Source organism: Xenopus tropicalis, chromosome 9 (assembly GCF_000004195.4).
Source record: "Xenopus tropicalis strain Nigerian chromosome 9, UCB_Xtro_10.0, whole genome shotgun sequence".
Classification (NCBI taxonomy): domain Eukaryota; kingdom Metazoa; phylum Chordata; class Amphibia; order Anura; family Pipidae; genus Xenopus; species Xenopus tropicalis.
The window spans coordinates 77,201,168-77,215,998 of record NC_030685.2 but is presented as its reverse complement, the minus strand read 5'-3'; the positions used below and the strand labels follow the sequence as shown (position 1 = coordinate 77,215,998).

At 46.1% G+C, this 14,831-nt stretch overlaps 1 protein-coding gene across 1 annotated transcript in view; it reads left to right on the top strand.

The window, feature by feature from the left end:
• The first annotated feature begins 375 nt into the window (after positions 1-375).
• Positions 376-14,831, top strand: part of mbd5 (methyl-CpG binding domain protein 5) — a 50,118-nt gene continuing 35,662 nt past the window's right edge. Inside the window, exon 1 of the mRNA XM_031893605.1 lies at positions 376-461. The gene's annotated coding sequence lies outside the window, so the exon portion shown is untranslated. The remainder of the gene's footprint in view (positions 462-14,831) is intronic.

Genomic DNA, 14,831 nt, shown 5'->3' with positions numbered 1-14,831 from the left:
CTCTTGTCCTCACTTCCGGGTGCTGCTGGTTTCCGGTTCCTGTCAGGCTGCGGAGTACTGTGGGTCCCCCCTCCCCGGCCTGCCCGGGACATGCGCAGTTGGCACACTCCCATCTTTCTCCTGAGAAGCCAGAGAAGCAGAAGCAGCTGAGAGGGAAGCTGACACAGGCTCCGGGACGGATTCTCCCCATTCCCCGACTGGATGCACTGACGGGCCCGCTCCTCATTCCCTCCGGCTCCCAGCTTGCTACGGGCCGAGCTGTCGGGGTGCGGAGGCCGGGGGGAGAAGGCTGCCATTACCGGGCCTGGGCCGCACCGAGCAATAGGAACGGAGCGCAGGGAGCAGCCTGTGTGGGTGTGAGTGGGCACTTGGCTCCTGGGGCTGGTGTATGGCCTTGTGTGCAGCTCCGCCCGGGGTGCGTCCTGGGGCCCCTAACCTGGAGGGACATCTGCAGCTAACTGGTAAGTGAGGGGTTAAACCCCCCCCCCCCGAGTCATTAGGGAGTAATAGCAGCAATCCCTGTCTGGGTGATGGGCCTGTACCTGTATGGGGGAGTGAGGGGTCACACCGGTACTTCCTGGGTGAGTGAGGGGTCACACCGGTACTTCCTGGGTGAGTGAGGGGTCACACCGGTACTTCCTGGGTGGGTGAGTGAGGGACCAATGCAGTTACTCCTGGGTGAGTGAGTGAGGGACCAATGCAGTTACTCCTGGGTGAGTGAGTGAGGGACCAATGCAGTTACTCCTGGGTGAGTGAGTGAGGGACCAATGCAGTTACTCCTGGGTGAGTGAGTGAGGGACCAATGCAGTAGCTCCTGGGTGAGTGAGTGAGGGACCAATGCAGTTACTCCTGGGTGAGTGAGTGAGGGACCAATGCAGTTACTCCTGGGTGGGTGAGTGAGGGACCAATGCAGTTACTCCTGGGTGAGTGAGTGAGGGACCAATGCAGTTACTCCTGGGTGAGTGAGTGAGGGACCAATGCAGTTACTCCTGGGTGGGTGAGTGAGGGACAAATGCAGTTACTCCTGGGTGGGTGAGTGAGGGACCAATGCAGTTACTCCTGGGTGAGTGAGTGAGGGACCAATGCAGTTACTCCTGGGTGAGTGAGTGAGGGACCAATGCAGTTACTCCTGGGTGAGTGAGTGAGGGACCAATGCAGTTACTCCTGGGTGAGTGAGTGAGTGAGGGACCAATGCAGTTACTCCTGGGTGAGTGAGTGAGGGGCCAATGCAGTTACTCCTGGGTGGGTGAGTGAGGGACCAATGCAGTTACTCCTGGGTGAGTGAGTGAGGGACCAATGCAGTTACTCCTGGGTGAGTGAGTGAGGGACCAATGCAGTTACTCCTGGGTGAGTGAGGGGTCACACCGGTACTTCCTGGGTGAGTGAGGGGTCACACCGGTACTTCCTGGGTGGGTGAGTGAGGGACCAATGCAGTTACTCCTGGGTGAGTGAATGAGGGACCAATGCAGTTACTCCTGGGTGAGTGAGTGAGGGACCAATGCAGTTACTCCTGGGTGAGTGAGTGAGGGGCCAATGCAGTTACTCCTGGGTGAGTAAGTGAGGGACCAATGCAGTTACTCCTGGGTGAGTGAGTGAGGGACCAATGCAGTTACTCCTGGGTGGGTGGGTGAGTGAGGGACCAATGCAGTTACTCCTGGGTGGGTGGGTGAGTGAGGGACCAATGCAGTTACTCCTGGGTGAGTGAGTGAGGGACCAATGCAGTTACTCCTGGGTGAGTGAGTGAGGGACCAATGCAGTTACTCCTGGGTGAGTGAGTGAGGGACCAATGCAGTTACTCCTGGGTGAGTGAGGGACCAATGCAGTTACTCCTGGGTGAGTGAGTGAGGGACCAATGCAGTTACTCCTGGGTGAGTGAGTGAGGGACCAATGCAGTTACTCCTGGGTGAGTGAGGGACCAATGCAGTTACTCCTGGGTGAGTGAGTGAGGGACCAATGCAGTTACTCCTGGGTGAGTGAGTGAGGGACCAATGCAGTTACTCCTGGGTGGGTGAGTGAGGGACCAATGCAGTTACTCCTGGGTGAGTGAGTGAGGGACCAATGCAGTTACTCCTGGGTGGGTGAGTGAGGGACCAATGCAGTTACTCCTGGGTGAGTGAGTGAGTGAGGGACCAATGCAGTTACTCCTGGGTGGGTGAATGAGGGACCAATGCAGTTACTCCTGGGTGGGTGAGTGAGGGACCAATGCAGTTACTCCTGGGTGAGTGAGTGACCAATGCAGTTACTCCTGGGTGAGTGAGTGAGGGACTAATGCAGTTACTCCTGGGTGAGTGAGTGAGGGACCAATGCAGTTACTCCTGGGTGAGTGAGTGAGGGACCAATGCAGTTACTCCTGGGTGAGTGAGTGAGTGAGGGACCAATGCAGTTACTCCTTGGTGAGTGAGTGAGTGAGGGACCAATGCAGTTACTCCTTGGTGAGTGAGTGAGTGAGGGACCAATGCAGTTACTCCTGGGTGAGTGAGTGAGGGACCAATGCAGTTACTCCTGGGTGAGTGAGTGAGGGACCAATGCAGTTACTCCTGGGTGAGTGAGTGAGTGAGTGAGTGAGGGACCAATGCAGTTACTCCTGGGTTAGTGAGTGAGGGACCAATGCAGTTACTCCTGGGTGAGTGAGTGAGGGACCAATGCAGTTACTCCTGGGTGAGTGAGTGAGAGACCAATGCAGTTACTCCTGGGTGAGTGAGTGAGGGACCAATACAGTTACTCCTGGGTGAGTGAGTGAGAGACCAATGCAGTTACTCCTGGGTGGGTGAGTGAGTGAGGGACCAATGCAGTTACTCCTGGGTGAGTGAGTGAGGGACCAATGCAGTTACTCCTGGGTGAGTGAGTGAGGGGCCAATGCAGTTACTCCTGGGTGAGTGAGGGACCAATGCAGTTACTCCATAAGGGATCAAGGCAGTAACTTCTGGGTAAGTGAATGAGGGACCAATGCAGTGACTCCTGGGTGAGTAAGGGGGCATTGCAGTAGCTCCTGGGTGAGTGAGGGATCAATACAGTTACTCCAGGATGAGTAAGGGATCAAGGCAGTAGCTCCTGGGTGAGTAAGGGATCAAGGCAGTAGCTCCTGGGTGAGTGAGGGATCAATACAGTTACTCCAGGATGAGTAAGGGATCAAGGCAGTAGCTCCTGGGTAAGTAAGGGATCAAGGCAGTAGCTCCTGGGTGAGTAAGGGATCAAGGCAGTAGCTCCTGGGTGAGTAAGGGATCAAGGCAGTAGCTCCTGGGTGAGTAAGGGATCAAGGCAGTAGCTCCTGGGTGAGTAAGGGACCAATGCAGTTAGTCCTTGGGTGAGTGAGGGGCCAATGCAGTAGCTCCTGGGTGAGTGAGGGGTCAATACAGTTACTCCAGGATGAGTAAGGGATCAAGGCAGTAGCAACTGGGTGAGTGATCCAGCTAGCATCTTTTGGGGGGGTTAGTGAACGATTAAGGTAGTTGCTGGGTGAGTAAGGGATTAAGGTAGTTGCTGGGTGAGTGAGGGACCCAGGCGGTAGTTGATGGGTGAGTGAGGGATCCAGGCAGTAGTTGCTGGGTGAGTGAGGGATCCAGGCAGTAGTTGCTGGGTGAGTGAGGGATCCAGGCAGTAGTTGCTGGGTGAGAGGGGAATCCAGGCAGTAGTTGCTGGGTTAATGAGGGATCCAGGCGGTAGTTGCTGGGTTAATGAGGGATCCAGGCGGTAGTTGATGGGTGAGTGAGGGATCCAGGCAGTAGTTGATGGATGAGTGAGGGATCCAGGCAGTAGTTGCTGGGTGAGTGAGGGATCCAGGCAGTAGTTGCTGGGTGAGTGAGGGATCCAGGCAGTAGTTGCTGGGTGAGTGAGGGATCCAGGCAGTAGTTGCTGGGTGAGTGAGGGATCCAGGCAGTAGTTGCTGGGTGAGTGAGGGATCCAGGCAGTAGTTGCTGGGTGAGTGAGGGATCCAGGCAGTAGTTGCTGGGTGAGTGAGGGATCCAGGCAGTAGTTGCTGGGTGAGTGAGGGATCCAGGCAGTAGTTGCTGGGTGAGTGAGGGATCCAGGCAGTAGTTGCTGGGTGAGTGAGGGATCCAGGCAGTAGTTGATGGGTGAGTGAGGGATCCAGGCAGTAGTTGATGGGTGCGTAGGGATCAGATTAATAGCCCCAGAATTAGTGCTGATTAGTAGCCCTTGGATGAGTGCCCTTGGAGTCAGATTATTAGCCCATGGATAAGTAAAGCATCAGATTATAGGGGGGGGGGGGGGTTTGATGAGAAGCTCCTAGGTGAGCAAAGACTCATATTAGCACAGGGAGTATAAGTGAGGGATCAAATAGTCAGTCTCTGAGAATAATGATGCAGATCAGCAGCCCAGTGGAAATGAAGAGTGAGGCAGACAAACTGTCGGCCTATTACAGAATAAGGGTCATATAATGTGTAGCCCCTGTGGTGAGTGTGTAAGTATAGATCTGGGTTATAGTATAGTATAGATCTGGGTTATCTACATTGCCTTGATCATTGGAGGTAGGTGTTTGACTTGCAGCCCGAGTGGGAGAGACTGACAGTGAGGGTCTGTATAGGAGCCCAGCAGCAATGTGATCTGCAACAGGGGTAAATAATCATGCACAGAGTGTGCGCTGGGGGGACTTACAGTGACGGAGAAAGGGCTGTGTGTGTATTTACCTGTTTGGAGCTGGGCTGTCACACTGAAAGCTTCACCAGAGTTATAATGGATTGCTGGGTGGGCACCCTCACAAGATATGGTCTGGAGTAGGGATATCAGGACTGCAGTACTCCTGCTATCTGTCAGTTTGGCCCTATATATGCTCTTGGGAACCCTCTGCAACAAATTTAACAGAAACGTCAGCGCTCTCTCATAAGCTGGGTCTGTGGGCTGCAGGGAGTCGTCACTAATAACATGTGGAGCAGCCCCGGCTTCCCTGAGTTATTGTATGTGACCTTTTTGTTATCATGTTATAGAACTTGCTGAACTACTACCTCCCCCTTGTTGTGTTGTGCTTTTTTTCCCCTTGTGTTTTGTGAGGATTTTTACTAAAAATAAAATCTGGCAGCAGAGGGAGTTTTTGGCTTCCATGTTCTAGTAAATCACAATCTTGATTCTGGGCTAATTGAAAGTGATTCATTTCGGGCTCGTTAAAGGTTTGCATGTTCTGAAGTATTCCGACCCTCATCAGGAAGCCGTAACGAGCCTGCTTTTGCATAACCTCTGCATCTAGGAAATGATACACACAGCCGGGCTCCTACTTGGGATCCCTGTCACTGATTTCTGACAAAATTGCCCATAGGGGCTGATGGGAGTGATGTATAATCTCTGTAAGGGTGAAGACACATGAAGCTACTTAGTAGCAGCTACTTGTCACAGCTACTAAACTCCATAGAATACCCTACCATAGACAATACTGAGAATTGCCTCTGCTAAAACACACGTAGAGACAATTATCAGTAAATGATCAGCATTGTCTATTTTAGTAGCCACGAAAAGTAGCTGCTACTAGTAGCTCCGTGTGTCTTTGCGGCAACTTTCCCGCCATAGGTTGCTGCATAATCCACTGCGGGTTTCGCAGCTACTTATCACCTCGTGTGTCTTTCCCTTAGGGGCTGGTTAGTTATTAATCTATGTATAGCACCCACATATTCTGAAGCTTAAGGGCGAAGACACACGCGGCGACTATTCGCCACGTGTGTCTTCACAACTTTTTCATAAGACTCTGTGACTAATAAGCTCAGTGAAAAACCACACGCAATAAGTTGCAGTGATTTATATAGTATAACGGGAAAGTCACCACAACCGACTTTTTAAAAAGTCGTGGCGACTTTTCTGCCAATGGGTAATGCGACTAATTAGGGATTCTAAGTAGGCCCTGGCGTTTTAACTACACAGAGGCCCAAACAGCCCCCCACAGGCCCAATAAATAGTTAGTGTCTATGGCATCTTACAGCAGCCCCTCTGGCATTTGCCTGAACCCACAGATTGCCAGTCCGGGCCTGGTGTGTAGGAATTCTTAGAGTGGCGTGTTATAATTAAAGCTGTTTGAGGGGTTAATATCTGTTAATTGGAAGGTATAATCTTTGGGTACCTAAAATGTTTTTGAACCGCAACTTCGTTAGCCATCAGCAGCCCCTGTGTGTTAAAGGGGTGGTTCACCTTTGAATTAACTTTTAGTATGTTATAGAACTGCCTATTCTAAGCAACTTTTCACTTGGTCTTCATTATTTATTTCTTATAGTTTTGATCTATTTGCCTTTTTCTTCTAACTCTTTGCAGCTTTCAAATGGGGGTCACTGACCCCAGCAACCAAAAAAACTATTGCTCAGTGAGGCTACAGTTTTATTTTTTGTTACTTTGCATAACTTGTTTTTGTATTCAGGCCCTCTCCTATTCATTTGCCTTCCTTTCTTTCAAACTGCTCCCTGGTCGCTAAGGTCATTTGGACGCTAGCAACCAGATAGCCACTCAAAATCCAAACTGCAGAGCTGCTGAACAAAAATTAAAATAACTGAAAAACTACAAACAATAAAAAATGAAGACCAATTGCAAATTGTTCCAGAATATTACTCTCTACGTCAAACTAGAAGTTAACTCAAAGGTGAACCACAAAATCTTAGGAGTTGTGGTTAAAGGGAATGTTAACCCAAAAGTAAAATCTTGGTATCTTGTAGGCACTATTCTGTTCAAACTCAACCCAGGTCTAGAATATTAACTGATAATTGGTTACTAAGTTCTGTGTCCCCCAGCAACCATTATTGAAATTCAAACTAAGGCTATCTATATGCGTATATGCTTTTGTACAGGGTGCATTATGGTTTCCATGACCCCTACTCTTTTTTTTTTTTTTTTTTTTTTCTGATGTTTTATGTTACCCCCATATTGTGTTGGTGCATTAGGGTTTTCTTTAAGTTGAAATAATTTGTAATTATTGGTGTTGTTATGATCTTTAACCCTAGCAACCAGATAGCTTTGTTAAAATACAATCCTGAAGAACTGCAGATCAAAGGAGGTTAATGGAGCCAAATTTACCATAAAATAAAGGCAATGTCAGATCTCCTCCCAAGTTAAATTAAAGGGGTAATAGGGGCATATAGGGAATGAAAACACCCTGTGACTGCTGGGGGTAAAGTATCACCCTAGTAGCAGCAGTCTCACTAGATTAATGCCATGACCATTGATATTGGCATAAGTTTTTATCTGGAAACCTATTATCCAGAAAGCTCCGAATTACAAGAAGGCCATCTCCAATAGACCCCACTATAAGCAAAAACGTAAATTTTTAAAAATGATTTCCTTCTTTTCTGTACAGGTATGGGACCTGTAATCCAGAATGCTCAGGACCTGGGGTTTTCTGGATAAGGGATCTTTCCGTAATTTGGATCTACATAACTTAAGTCTGTTAAAAATAATTTCAATATTAAATAAACCCAATAGGGCTGTTCTGCCCCAATAAGAGGTAATTATATCTTAGTTGGGATCAAGTACAGGTACTGTTTTATTATTACAGAGAAAAGGGAATCATTTAACCATTAAATAAACCCAATAGGGCTGTTCTGCCCCCAATAAGGGGTAATTCTATCTTAGTTGGGATCAAGTACAGGTACTGTTTTATTATTACAGAGAAAAGGGAATCATTTAACCATTAAATAAACCCAATAGGGCTGTTCTGCCCCAATAAGGGGTAATTATATCTTAGTTGGGATCAAGTACAGGTACTGTTTTATTATTACAGAGAAAAGGGAATCATTTAACCATTAAATAAACCCAATAGGGCTGTTCTGCCCCCAATAAGGGGTAATTATATCTTAGTTGGGATCAATTACAGGTACTGTTTTATTATTACAGAGAAAATGGAATCATTTAACCATTAAATAAACCCAATAGGGCTGTTCTGCCCCCAATGAGGATTAATTATATCTTAGTTGGGATCAAGTACAGGTACTGTTTTATTATTACTGAGAAAAGGGAATCATTTAACCATTAAATAAACCCAATAGGACTGTTCTGCCCCCAATAAGGGGTAATTATGTCTTAGTTGGGATCAAGTACAAGGTACTGTTGTATTATTACAGATAATACAGATATATAATTTGTAAAAATTACATTTTTTTAATTAAAATAGAGTCTATGGGAGACGCCTTCTTGTAATTCGGATAACAGGTTTCCAGATAACAGATCCCATGCCTGTAATTATTGCTTCTTGTAGGGCAGGGCTGTGCAACTGGAGGCCCTCCTAGATATTTTTGTTGCCCTCAGTCTTCACACAGGCTCCATTGACTTCTTTTTATGACATCACAAATCTAATATAATTCGGCCCTGGAATATCCGATTATTAGCCCGAAGCATAGAAAAAGATGGAAGCACTATTGTAGGGTAATAGCATTGGGCTCTTGTGTGTGGAAATATCAGAACCCTTTTGAAAAAGGCAAAGATTTGCTAAATAATCACTGACAACGTTTCACTACTCATCCGAGCAGCTTCTTCAGTTCAGCATATGAACTCTTCCACTAATCCACAATGTGCCATTGTGATTGGATTAGCGGAAGAGTACATATGCTGAGAACTTCCCATACCAGTCAGTTGAACTGAAGAAGCTGCTCGGATGAGTAGTGAAACGTCGTCAATAATTACTTAGCAAGTCCAGTTGCTGTAGATTTACTTATACTAGATGTACCATGATCTGGATGAATCAAAAAATCTTCATAGTACTATTTGCTACACTATTTGCTATACTAACTATTAGCTATACTAACTAAAGCTTCAAATTTACTTTGTCTGAACAGCAAGTTAGCTGCTCACCAGACAGTAAAGAATTCTATAGAGAACAATGTACCCCCTTTTGTAAAATATAAGGATATTATAAATTACCAAGGTCTTCCATGACCATATAATGGCTGCCTCTGTATTGGCAGAAACAATGGGACTCCCCAACAGACATCTGGCCTGAAATCAGTCAGAGCTTGATCGGGCAGGTCCGATTTTTTCCATCAGACCGGGGACCACATTAGCTCATTGATGCAGTCCCCAAACCGACAGTGCCTATACCTGCTTTTCTATTTAATTCGATAGTTTGGCTTTAGGGCCAAACGACTGAATTAGCCCGATATCGCCCACACATAGGTGGACATATTCAGAGAAGATCTGCTCGCTTGGCGACCTCGCCAAATGAGTGGATCTTACAGTGTATGGCCAGCTTTCCTCTGTTGCTGCTTAACTGCAAATCAGATTTTTGGCACCCACTCAAAGTCCCTTGAGCAGGGTATCCCAAGACGTTGATCGCGGTCCACTAGTCGATTTCCCGTGGATTTATAGTGGACCACAACGAAGCCAGGAGATGCGGAAGTGCGGCGCGGATGTGTACGTACGCTGCATCTTGGGGGAGGAGTCAACGGTAGATTGCTGATGGACAAAGTCTGGCCACCCCTGGCTCTTTATAATCTCATGATCAAAAAGTGAGGTCCATCCACTAGTGATGTGCGGGTCAGGAAAAACTCAACCCACACCCGATCCTAACCCATACACGTCACTACAGCACACTCTCATTAGTGATTACAGCAGAGAAAAAAGGGAAAGTAAAAAGGGATTTCAATACAGAAAGCCTATTCCTAGTAACTTTGCAATTGGTCCTCATTTATTTATTTTTTTATAGCTTTTGCCTTCCTCTGCTACATCTTCCCAGCTTTTAAATGGGGGGGGGTCACTGTTATTGTTACTTTGTATTCCTTTATCTATTCAGGCCTGAGAGTTCATAGTCCTGTCTTTCATTCAAACCACTGCCTTGTTGCTAAGGTAAACAAGACCCTAGCAACCAGATAGCTGCTAAACAAACAATGAAATAACTGGAATAAAAACACAAAAAAAAAAGGAAATGAAAACCGGTTGAGTTCAATTGTCTGTGTCATATTAAAAGGTTAACAACCCCTTTAAAGGGTCTTCCAAACTAGAGGGTTTCTTATAGTGCCTTACAGTCATTTTGGTGAAGGTTTAGTTTGTGTTGTCCTTGAAAGAAACAGTATTTCCTGCTACTCCAGTGATTCCCTTAGCCTGTGTCTTACACCCACTTTTCCTTTTAGATTGTAAGTTCTATTGGGCAGAGCCCCCTTTACTATTTCTTCAGTTATCAGTTGTATTTTTTTAATGTCATCTTTATATTTTATATATACACCTCCCTACTGTACAGTGCAGAGGAATGCCTTGGTACAGGTATGGGACCTGTTATTCAGAATGCTCGTAACCTGGGGTTTTCTGGATAGGGGATCTTACTGTATTTTTTTGATGTGATAAAAGGCACTAATTGTGTCCATGAGCAGTAACCCATAGCAACCAATTAACAGGTAGCATTTACCAGTCACCTTTTTAAAAGCAAACATCTTATTGGTTGCTATGGGTTACTGCTCCTGGGCAAACTTAGTGCATACATATGGGGGTAAGTATGCTTAAAAAAAATTAATGTGACAAGTAGCTGCTACTAAATAGCTCCGTGTGTCTTCACCCTTAGGGTGGAGACACACAGAGCTACTAGTAGCAGCTACATTTCCATGGCTACTAAACGCCATAAAATCCCCTGCCATAGACAATACTGAGAATTGCCTCTGCTAAAACACACGTAGAGACAGTTATCAGTAAATGATCAGCATTGTCTATTTTAGTAGCCATGGCAAGTAGCTGCTACTAGTAGCTCTGTGTGTCTTCATCCTTAAGCTATAAAGATACAAATTATGGAAAGATTCCTTGACTGGAAAATCCTTGTTCCTGAGCATTCTAAATAAAAGGTCCCATACCTGTACTGTTTAATTATCACAGAGAAAAAGGAAAACATTTTTAAAAATCTGAACGATTTAATTTAGAGTCTATAAGAGATGGGCTTCCTGTATGGGTTCCTGGATAACAATCCCAGACCTGTACTTTACAAAAACTTGCCAATAATATACAGTAGTTGATAATATAACATTTCTGTGTCGCTAATTGGTTGGCCAGCAGCCATATTCATGAGAAAGACGAGAATGAGATTTTTAAGACATAAAGCTCCTACTTGATGGTGCAAGTGATGCAGAAGATGTTGGTCAGATGATGGGAGCTGTAGTTTATCGGCTCGGGGGCTGTCACATTGCGGCCCTGATCTGACCATTTTTGTCCCTTATTGTTGTGTAGCATAAGATGAACATGGCGTGCCCGCGGGTTGTACAAGCCAATCGCAAGTGTCTCGCTCCTACTGAATGTGTAGCTGAATAATACAAGGTATATTAGTGCTGCAAACATTGTGCATAGCTGAGTGCCTGATAGACAGCCAGTCATTTCCCTGCCTGATTATGTACATCCTATACACTACAGTTGCTGTTTATTTCTCTGTGGCTTGGACGCTGCTCTCAGGGCTTATATTTGTTTGTTTTGGCCCCTGTTTGTATGATGGGGCCACAGCTTGGGTTGAGTTGCTTCTGATATATCTGCTACTCTTCTCAGTATTCTCAGCCCATGAACCTCAAGCTTATTAAAGGAACAGTTCAGTGTAAAAATGAAACTGGGTAAAATAGATAGAAAAAATATTTCCAATATAGTTAGGCAAATAATTAATTTACAAAGGCTGGAGTGAGCAGATGTCTAACATAATAACCAGAACACTACTTTCCCTGCTTTCAGCTCTCTAAGCTGTTAGCAGTCAGTTACCAATTTTATGAGGGCCATATGGGACATAACTGCTCAGTTAGTTTGGTATTAAATCTGACCTGTGTGCTCACAAACTAACTGAACAGTTATGTCCCATGTGGCCCCCCATAAAGTCACTGACTAACTAAGAGGTTAGAGAGCTGAAAGCAGAAAGTAGTGTTCTGGCCATTATGTTAGACATCTGCCCACTCCAGCCTTTATAGATTACATTTTTGCCTAACTAACTATTTTATAAATATTTTTTATTTTACCCAGTTTCATTTTTACACTTAACTGTTCCTTTAACAACCCCAGCTCTGCCCCTCTGGTTTCTCCTCATCTTGATCTATAAGTCCTGTAGTGCTGGGGTGGTCAGGGCCACTTGGTGCCCAGTTTAAATGAACCAACTGTTGCATGAATGTGTGTTGCAACTATCAGCCTTTTTCGTAGCCAGAGGAGAGTGGAATGCTTGCTGGCATTGGTATTTAGGGGCCATCGGTAAGGGGCTCTGCATGGGGCACAACACCTCTTGATCAGTTCTGGGGTTCTTCAGACTATGGGGCTTATTTACAAATGTAGGTATATAATGGCAGCCCAAAATCAATTGGTTTTCATAACAAAAAGGTGCAATTTGGAACCTATGTCCGTAAATTAGCCCCCGAATTGTTTATTATTATTTTATTAGAATATATTAAAAAATGCAGCTTGGTAAGCGTGTGATAATGTCTGTATGGCAGAAAAGCATTGATATTCCGCGTCCTGCGCTTCCAGCCTGACTGAAGCTTTTCTGCTTGTGGCCCCGTTTCATGTCGCGTCTCACTCGGAAGAGAACTGCCCTCTGACCGGGAGAGCCAAGCGCCAGGGAAAATTGCTTCTGGCATTTTGCTTGGTGAGAAAACAAAAAAAAATCCATTGAAATCTCCTTGGTTCAGAGAAGAAACCTAAATGAGTGAGAAAGCTTTGCTCAGTACCTCTAAAGAGAAGTTTGTTGGCAGACTTAGAAGCCTGATCCAGAAGCGGCAAGTAGTTCCAGAAACTGTGCCTCGTGTTCTGCAGCAAATAGTCCCTGATCATAGTGGGGCGCCCACAGTCTCCCTGGTTCCTTTCATTCTCACAATAGAATTCCCTTTGTAATGCCACCAAATTGCCTTCCTAAAGTCTGGGACCAATGGTGTCAGGTTCTGGCCCTCGCCCTACTGGATTTGTATAGTACTGCTTATAATGAGGAGTGTTAATTGGAATAATATACGGATGGGATCTGTTACCCAGAATGCTTCTAGCCAGTGATTTTCTGGATAAGGGGTTTCTTCCATGAAATGGAACTTCATGCCTTCATACACCATAATATTTCATGGCCATAAACTTAATGTATGTTTGGTTAATTAATATCCATTGGAAGTACAGTTGCCACCTGGCCGGTATGTAACGGCCGAGCCAGTAAATCCCCAGCTAGGGCCAGCCCCGTTATTACTAATTTACCAGCAATGTACTTGCCGGTATATCTGTAATACCCTATAAATCCCCCTTTCCCTACTTCAACCTTGAAAATCACAGTCCCACCTCTGCCCCCCACATCACATTCACCCTTTCCCTGCCCCTAAATGACATCATGGCCTGCCCCCAACCTGGAGGGTAGAATTATGGAAAGAAAAACGACCCTAATTGGAAGTCACTGTCTTCAAAGGGACGAGTATATTTAGGGAGTGTATGTAAATGTACTTATGGAAGGGCATTAAGAGTATGTATTAAGGGTTTTAATGTAATAGAACCCCCATGTGTTATTTCAGTGTATTTAATTGGGGTTCTTGACCACCCGTCATGCCACCCCCCATTCAGTGTTGGACAGGGGTTCTAGGCTCCTACCAGAAAATAATAAATTACAGTCCGTTTGTGACTTCCATTTGTTTTCTCTGTTCTCACATAGAAATGGGGACTGGCCATGGTATAGGCATACACAGCTACAAATGGCTGGGTAATCAGAAGCAGGGCCGCCATCAGATATCAAAGGGCCCCTCGCAACAAAATTTTCTGGGCCCCCCCCTCCTCCCCTGCCCCCAGTGGCCCCTCCCATCAGTAAAAGGACATACAGACATTGGTAGCAAGGGCCCCCTAAAACATTGGTAGCCAGGCCCCCCCTAAAACATTGAAGGCCAAGGGTTATGTTTTGCATTGGTGCCAGGGCAGGGACCCCCTAAAGCATTGCTAGCCAGCCCAGGGCCCCCTAAAACATTGGTGCTCCTCCCACCGTGTCCTCATACTATGGCCTGCTTCCCCCCAGCGTCATCCTGCTTCCTGTGGCTCCCTTTAAAGCAAGAATCCTTCAGGCCGGGATAACTGTGCCCCCCTAATGGCGGCCCTGATCAGAAGGGCCAACGGACACCCGTGGCCACCAGTTTTCCTGGCATTCAGGTGGGCTAGCCTGGTACTGACCCTATTGGCCTTACCTATGAGTATATGTCATATGTACATGCTCGCAGGTTAGCCCCCACTTTGTAATAAAGGACCCCAGCAATAGCTGTTTCAGGATAGGTTGGCCAGACCCTTGTCCAAGGGGGTTTATACCATGGACAACAGATACCATAATGGCTACAGTAAAATGCTCTGCTACTATTGAATCTATATTCTCGCTGCCCCATTAGCCAGATATCCTTGCGTGAACCCCGGGCCGATACTCAGCCAGACTCATTATATTCCCGAAGATTCCCCTAATAGTATAGGTGCCCTTGGTTGTGCCATTAGACTAAGTGCCCCGGGTTTGGCAACAGGGGTCTGTCATCTGGATTCTGCTACATTGTTTCAGGAGTCAGAAGTATTGGAGCAGAGAATGCAAACAGCCAGACAGATACTTGTTTAATAACTGTATATTGGAAAATGGAACAGTATTCGTTAATGCTATTGCTGGTGTATGCGTACCTATATAAGTGCTGAGTGCCCCCCATGCCTGGGCAGCTGGTTTGCTCGCTTGCAGAGCCGCCACTCTCTCTGTGCCGGTTACTCCCTCTTCGCCGGCCTCCCATAAAACTGGTCAGCAGAAATCGCCCTGGCAATAGTCGAGCCGTATTAATAGCAGCTAATAAAATGTGCATTTCTGCAGCCTGGGTGCCTGATGTCTGTTTCTCAGATGTGGCAGAGCAGATACTGTGGCGCGGGAGGTTGCCATGGTAAGCATTCCCCTTTCCTTATCATTAGGATTAGCACATTCAGCAGCATATTGA